Below are 6,000 nucleotides of genomic sequence, written 5' to 3'. Positions count from 1 at the left end.
CTCTTGAGGAGAAAAGTAGTTCAGAGTTAAGTGTCTCATGAGAAACACTTGGTACAAAACTGCTTTAAGGAGGGTGCTGGGGAAGTTACTGGTGGCTGCTGCTGCTGCCCACCTCCTACTGCAAGAGCTGGGTGCTGGAGAAAGTGTTTGTGCTATAGGAGCCTGATGATGGAGAACACCATGTCAGTTGTAGGAGCCAGAGGATTCAGCACACTAGAACCCAGAAGTAAAACGTTCCTCGGCAATGTATCTCTAGCGCCCTCTGTTGACAAAGATTCCGTATCAGCAAAGGAAAAATATCTGAAGAGCCCACAATCATTTTCCAAACATGGTGCATTTGGAATAATAAATTGATAATCAGCACCAGAACATATAACATGAAAAGGATTAGATTTAATCCCAGAAATCTAGTGAAGCTCCTGGAATTTCAATTTTCTCATCTCTAATACGGAGATGATAATACATAATAGGGTTGTTATGGGGATTAGATACATTGTGCATAAATAACATACAATTTTTAAATATATTGCTGAGTTTTAGTAATAGTCAACATTATTATTATTAGCATTGAGTTTATAACATATGCATAAAATTTTGCATCTTATATTTTTAACTGAAGACCATGTTATTATTTTAAAAATTTCCTAAATGTAATCATGTTTCATTTAGTTGTTTTAAAAGTAATTTTAAAAAATAATAATTTTCACAGATTACATAATATACTGCATTAACTAATTTTGATAAAAAGATAGCTAAGATAATATTACTGATTACAAAGAAAATTTTGCAGGCACTTTTCACAGTATCATTTTCCAGTTTTGTTTTTTTTTTAAATCTCAAAACCGGAACATGCTATCCCAGAATTCAATTTCTGCTCCATCTTGTACACTCATAAAGATTAAATAACATTCTTCATTTTAAACTAACATTGTCAACTTGATCTATTCTCTGATATAGTTTTGACACTTGGCTTTGAAATATTTGAAATAAAATATTTATTAGCAAATTTTGTATTAGATTATTTAGTGTGTTGTCTTTTGGATGCATCAAGTTGGCTAGGCTAATGTCCCCATTTATCTAAACATTAATCTAGGTATTGTTATAAAGGTAGCTTGTAGACATGATTTAAGTCCATAATCAGGTGATTTGTAAATAAGGTAGATTATCAAAGATAATTGGGATGACACTCATTCAATCATCTGAATGCAGAGCTGGTGCTTCCTTGAAGAAGAATAGATTCTGCCCGCATCAACAGCTTCAGTTCAGGCTCCAGAGTTTCAGTCTTCGTTTTCTAACATCAGCCCTTTAGATCTCAAACTTGCCAAGCCAACTTCCACAACTGTGTAAGCAAATTCCTTGCAATAAATCTCTTAACATTAATTACTATTGGTCCTGCCTCTCTGATCTGACCTTGACTGATACATTCCAGAAAAGATGGAATATTTTACTTCTTTAAATATAACTACATTCTCAAAAGAAAAATCAGCTATGAGCTGCTAAATAGGGAAGTTGACACAGGTAGTAAGGACAGTAAGCAAAACTGAATCTAACTGAACAGTATCAATCATAAAACACATTTTTGAAACATATTATAAACATTCCAAACTCGTCAAACTACATACACTAAAATACGTGCAGTTTTCTATACATCAATTATACTTCAATAAAGTGGTTTTAAAAAAAGGAACTTAATTCTGTCTTCTTTGAAGTAATATAAGTGCCATGGTAAAATATTGGTAAAAGAGAGGAATAATCTTAGTCCTCTGATACAACCATTGTTAACAGCTCTCCTTTCATGCATTCTGTGTGTGTGTGAGCTATAATCAAACAGCATATAATTTTGTTTTTAAAAGCATGCTTGGACTTCAAATTCTGGACTTACTTCTCTCTGTTCTTCCTATAGCCAAAACCCCTATGCATAATACATAAAACAAACACAGAAAGACCTTCCAAAATGTTGGGGAAACTGAGGCAAATTTGTTAAGAGTCCTTGGGACTTGAAGAACAGTACAGAAGTGAGCTCCTGGGTTTTCATTTTCATTTTGCCTCCTGTATGCCCCAGACAGCATACTGGAGAAGTTCACAGCCCAGGAAAGCTGACAGGTATAGAGAAAAAGTTAAATACTGCTTGTGATTATAGTTATATAACATTCTTCAAATGATAGAATTTTACAGATGAAGACTTGATTAGTGGTTGCCAGAGGATAGTGATGTAGGCAAGAATATGACTATAATGGGGTGGTAAAAGGGAATTTCTTTGTCATGATGGGTTTTTCTGTACTATGAATATAATAGTAGTTACATGAATCTACACATTTGAAAAAATGCATAGAACTGAAAACATATATACACACCACAAATCTACTCATGGAACAATTAATGAAATCTGAACAAACCTGTAATGTCATTAATTGCATTGTACAAATGTCAATTTTGTGGTTTTGATACTGTTTTATAATTATGTAAGATAGTATCATTGTGGGAAGCTGGAGGGAGGAATGGTACATAGGCCTCTGTAGTACTCTTGCAACTTTTTATGTGTCTATAATTATTTCCAAATAAAAATTTAAAAAATGAAAGTGTATTGCTTGTTCATGTATTCAGGCCATAGCAATTGTCACTTGAACATCACTGTATGTTCAAAAGTAAACACTACCATGTATCTTAAGATACTCAAACAAATGCCTAAATCACAGAGATATTACAAAAAACCTAAGGATATATATGGAAATGCAATGAAGAAACATTAAGTCTGAAAAGTCAAGTATAAAGTACATGTACTTAGTCTTAGGAAATGAGATGTTGTGGTAGCTGTATATCTGAATAATTTTGGAACTTATTAGCAACTCAGTCTGTTAGATTCTAAAACAGAATTTTGTCAGACATGAATATAGAATAAAATTAATTTGTGATTATTGTGAATGATAAATTATCCAAGATTTAGTCACTTATACCATATATTGTTCAGTGATTGGTTTGTTGTGCGCATGTGTATGAGTGCCTAAGTATGGGGTCTCTGTGTTTGGAGAGAGAGAAAGAGAATTTTATTGGAGCTTTATTAATGTTCATAATTTAATTCTGTTGCTAAGCAGAGTAAATGCGAGTCAAGCTAAGTGTCTATTGATGAGTGACTGAATAAAGAAAATGTGATATATGATGGAATATTATTCAGCCATAAAAAGAAATCCTGCCATTGTGACAACATGAATGAACCTGGAAGACATTATGGTAACTGAAATAAGCCAGTTCAGTTCAGTATTCTATGTAGAATCTAAAGAAGTTAAACTCATAGAACCAGAGATGAGAATGGTGGCTGCTGGTGGAGTGGGGAAAATGGATAGATGTTGATCAAAGGTACAAACTTTCAGTGATAAGATGAATGCGTTCTGGGGTTCTATGATGACTATACCTAATGTATACTTGAACTGTATACTTGTATACCTATTGTATACTTGACATTTGCTAAGAGAATTTATCTTAAGTGTTCTTACTAAATTCACACATAGACAAAAATGGTAACTATGTGAGGTGATGGCTGTGTTAAATAGCTTGATTGTGGTAGTACTTCACAATACAAAACATGTATTTTAAAATATCATGTTGGTATATTTTTGAGATTAGTTGTTTGTCAGTTGCTTCATTTGCTATTATTTTCTCCCATTCTGAAGGCTGTCTTTTCACCTTGCTTATAGTTTCCTTTGTTCTGCAGAAGCTTTTAATTTTAATTAGATCCCATTTGTTTATTTTTGCTTTTATTTCCAGTAATCTGGGAGGTGGATCATAGAGGAACCTGCTGTGATTTATGTCGGAGAGTGTTTTGCCTATGTTCTCCTCTACGAGTTTTATAGTTTCTGATCTTACGTTTAGATCTTTAATCCACTTTGAGTTTATTTTTGTGTATGGTGTTAGAAAGTGTTCTAGTTTTATTCTTTTACAAGTGGTTGACCAGCCAGAATTGAAAGACACATGTACCCAAATGTTCATCGCAGCACTGTTTATAATAGTCAGGACATGGAAGCAACCTAGATGTCCATCAGCAGATGAATGGATAAGAAAGCTGTGGTACATATACACAATGGAGTATTACTCAGCCATTAAAAAGAATACATTTGAATCAGTTCTAATGAGGTGGATGAAACTGGAGCTGACTATACAGAGTGAAGTAAGCCAGAAAGAAAAACACCAGTACAGTATACTAACACATATATATGGAATTTAGAAAGATGGTAATGGTAACCCTGTATGCGAGACAGCAAAAAGACACAGATGTATAGAAAAGACTTTTGGACTCTGTGGGAGAGGGAGAGGGTGGGATGATTTGGGAGAATGGCATTGAAACATGTATACTATCATGTAAGAAACGAATTGCCAGTCTATGTTCGATACAGGATACAGGATGCTTGGGGCTGGTGCACTGGGATGACCCAGAGAAATGATATTGGGAGGGTGGTGGGAGGCGGGGTTCAGGATTGGGAACTCATGTACACCTGTGGAGGATTCGTGTCAATGTATGGCAAAACCAATACAGCATAGTAAAGTAAAAAAATAAAAAATAAAGAGCACACAAAAAGATATCATGTTGTATGTGCTAAATATATACAATTTTAATTGTCAATTATATCTCAATAAAGCTAAGAAAAAAACTGCAATTTAAACCTCAAATTGCAGGTGCTGGAGAACTTGGCAGGTTACCTAACGTAATAGATGAATGAGAGAATCAAGATTCAAATCTTGATAGATTGGAATAATGGACTGAAATTAACAAGGCAAAATTCAATTTTAAAAACTACAAAAAAATAAAATAAAATACTGGCAAGATAATTTTTTTGGTCCTATGTATTAGAGTACAGGTTTAGTGATGGTCTGACAGGGTTTGAATCCTAGGGCCACCACTATCTGACCATGAGTCCTTAACAATGACAGGAACTACTAGAACAGGCTTTTAAAAACTATGCTTTCAATTGTGTATTTATAGGCTACTAATAGCACATTTATTGACCACTCCTTGTCAGGCATACAGTGTCACATTATGTACTCAGATGAGAATAGCTCTTATGCTGATTTTAATTATGAGGAAGCTATACCTTGGAGACACAACACCACTAAGACAGAAGAAGCTACAAGTCAAGTGCCAGACCTGTGAGGACTAAAGCCCAGAAAAATGATTATTTCCTACGTGTATCTTGTACCAGAGGAGAAAATAATTTTCCCTCTACCCTTCTAGGTTTTTGGCTGAGAGCACCTTGCAATAAAAGACAAATTAAAAGAAGAAAAGTAAACAACTTGAATAGCATGTATATGTGCTTTTCGTAGGAGAGACCCAGGAAAACTGAATAACTCTACAAAACGGCTGAAATCCTCACCTTAAATATCATCTTTAACTAAGAGGCTGTTGGAGAGTAGTGGTTTGGGGATTCAAAGAGGAGAAAGGCAATTCACATGGAGATGGAAAAGCACATATTTGGTAAACAAATCTCTGCTGGGCCATGAAGAGACCACAGGACACAGAGTGGACCCTGATCTCTAGGCTCTGTTGACTTTCCGCACCACACCTAACTCACGTTCTTTGAAGATACTCTGAAGATAGCTCTTTTCTGGGAACAGGCCCACTATATAAATTCTTTTAGGCAAGTAGGGGGATGGTCAAAGGTTCTTCCTGCAACTTTTGGGCCTTGATTTCTTTTCAGCTCAAAATAATCTGCATTTGGAGATAGCAAACTTTACTTCCCTACATTATCAAGAGCACAGCTTATCAGAGATGGCTTGATGAAAACAGGAGGTATGGACAAGATTTGGAAGGTGGAGGGAAAAGTTTGGGCAAGTTTTTAAACAGTCCTAAAAGTGGAATAGGTGGAAGCAACTTTGCAATGGATTTGGTGGAAATAAAGATAAGGAAGGGGCTAGGAAATGAGGAACACAATTAATTAGGAATTATTGAGTCATTTATTTGCCAAAATTGGTTAGTAAGCACTAAGGAACCGTTTCAAGTTCTTGAGCAAG

This window comes from Ovis aries, chromosome X, assembly GCF_016772045.2.
Source record: "Ovis aries strain OAR_USU_Benz2616 breed Rambouillet chromosome X, ARS-UI_Ramb_v3.0, whole genome shotgun sequence".
Classification (NCBI taxonomy): domain Eukaryota; kingdom Metazoa; phylum Chordata; class Mammalia; order Artiodactyla; family Bovidae; genus Ovis; species Ovis aries.
This window is presented reverse-complemented; position numbering follows the sequence as displayed.